Source organism: Athene cunicularia (genome assembly GCF_003259725.1).
Source record: "Athene cunicularia isolate RWA chromosome 26 unlocalized genomic scaffold, athCun1 chr26_part1, whole genome shotgun sequence".
In the NCBI taxonomy this organism is placed as follows: Eukaryota; Metazoa; Chordata; class Aves; order Strigiformes; family Strigidae; genus Athene; species Athene cunicularia.
In genome coordinates, this window is record NW_020799136.1 from 262,803 (window position 1) to 265,094 (window position 2,292).

Sequence of the window (2,292 nt, forward strand, 5' to 3'; positions counted from 1 at the left end):
GGGCCTGGCACAGCAGAGCCCAGCCCTGCCGGGAAGGGGCAGCTCTTGGGGTTACTGCTGGGGGGATGCAACACCCGTGTGAACGCAACACCCGTGTGAACGCAACACCCGCTCCTTTGGGGAACCGCTGGGAAATGTGTTACTGGGAACTGGCTGCAGGCAACAATAATATCCCTAAGCCCTGCGCGTCCCTGGCGTTCCCAGCTGCCAGACCAAGGGCGAGGCCCATTTTCCCTCTGACAATGCCCTTTTACCAGGGAGTTTATTTCTATTATAGCACCGGATAAAACAGAAAAGGGGAAGGACGGGGCTGGAGCGGAGCAGCTGCCCTTGCTGACTCGTTTGCTGCTTTGTTGTGAGTTAAAAGGCTGGTTCGGGGCTGAGACGCCGGCCGTGGTGCTCCTTTAAAGCGCGAGGGCTCGTTGCCCCCATCCTGGCCCCCATGGGGTGACCCTGCAGAGGGACTGGCTGGGATCTGCCCCAGCAAATTCCCCCCTGGGTGGTCAGCAGAGACAGTGGCACTGTTTTGGGGCGCAGCCCAGGGCTGCAGTGTCTGCTGGGGGGGTCTCTGCTGAGCCCCACCAGCGTGCAGGGGGCTGAGCTTTTCCCCTTCCGAGTGACTTCGGTGATGGGGTTCAGCTCCAGCCCCAAGGCCGTGCTCCTGGATCCTGGTTGTGGTGTCAGAGTATTGCACCCCCTCTTAGCGCTGGCCCAAAAAACCTGCTGGGACAGGAGGAGGGAGAAGGGCGATGCTGAGCCTGTCCCCCCCAAACCCAGACCCCCCGACAGCGAGCCGGCTGGCACAGAAAGCCCCCGCAGCGTTAAGGCTGGCAGCAGCCGCTGCTGGGGAGGGCTGGGGGCCGCGCAGGGCTGGGGCGCGGGGGCCACGCTGCCTTTTGAAGCAGAGACAAAGCCCGTCTTGATATTTACGGCACGTGCGACGGGAGCGTGGGGTGTGCGGGGCTGCGGGACAGATGGCGAGTGAAACAAAAGGGGAGGCAAGAATGGGAGCTGAACAGATTGGGAATTTCCTGCCCGTCCCTCTCCCCCGTGTTCAAACACTGCTGGGGAGCGAGACCGCCTTTCCCCAATGGTCCCCCCAAAGCGGTGGGTCCCTTGGGGGAGGGGGGACTGAGCCCCACCAGCTGCTCTAGCTCCTGGGTTATGCAGCTTGAAATCCTGGGCCCCAAAATCCCAACTCTGTTTGACTCCTGATGTGGAGCTGCGAGAGCAGGATCCCCCCCCTCTCCCAGTTCCTCCAAGCCTCAGTCTGCTCCTCTGTGAAATGGGACACTGGCTCTTTCCTGTGTGATGCCGGGGAGGTGAGGGGTCCTGGTGATCTCCCCCGGCGACGTGCCAGGCCCCTCCCCGGCGTCTTTTCCCGCTGCCTCCGCAGTTTTCTTATCTCTTCCCAGCAACGTCGCAGCTGCTGGGGGCTGGATTCAAGCAGCTTATTAATAATCAACTTTTATTGCTCGGCACATCGTGAGCACGTCTGCAGATGGCCAGGCGTGGCGGTGGCAGCCGTGACCCGGCCACCGATCCTTTTGTCCTTGCAACTCCTCCAACTCAATAAAGGTTTTAGGTTAAGTCTGAGAAGAATTGAGCAAAGGGAAGCGCTGAAGGACGTGACGCCGGGTTACACTTCCCTGGGCCGTGACTCACGCCGGCTCTGCAATCGTTCACATGCTGAGCTTGAGGCACAGGGACGATGACGTGCACGGAGGTCACGTCCCTTGGCTGGGAGGTGGCTCTGCCCACCCCGAACTCCTCCAGCCACGTTAGGGTCAAACCCGTTGCCCGCCGCCTTCCTGCTTTTTTGTGTACTTCTCCAAAGGAAAATATTTTGAGGGGTTGTTTTTAAACACTAATCCTGCACTTCCTAGGAAAACATCCTCCTGAAGGGATGTTTGCAAGCAGCCTGGGAAGTGTTTGAGTTGAGGGATGATGTAAAGGGGGAAAAAAAAAAAAAAAAAAGTGAAGTGAAGAGGGGAAGAGAATGTGGGGGAAGAGGCTGGAGCGAAGTGGAGATGAAATTTGGGGGTTTTCAGGGGAGCTCTGGAGAAATCCTGCCTGTCCCCACAGAGCACCCCATGGGAGCTGCTGGGGCCTTGTGCAGGAACATCCCCAGGGCGGGTGCCCAGGTCCAACGGCGGTGGCTTGAGCCTCTCTGGGGACGTGGGGTGACGGCGGGGGGACAGCGGGTCTGGCAGGAGCAGCGAGGTATCTGTGACCCCCCCCCAAAGGAGAGCCCAGGGGAGGAGCCCACAGTCCAGATATGACTTGGGGGGG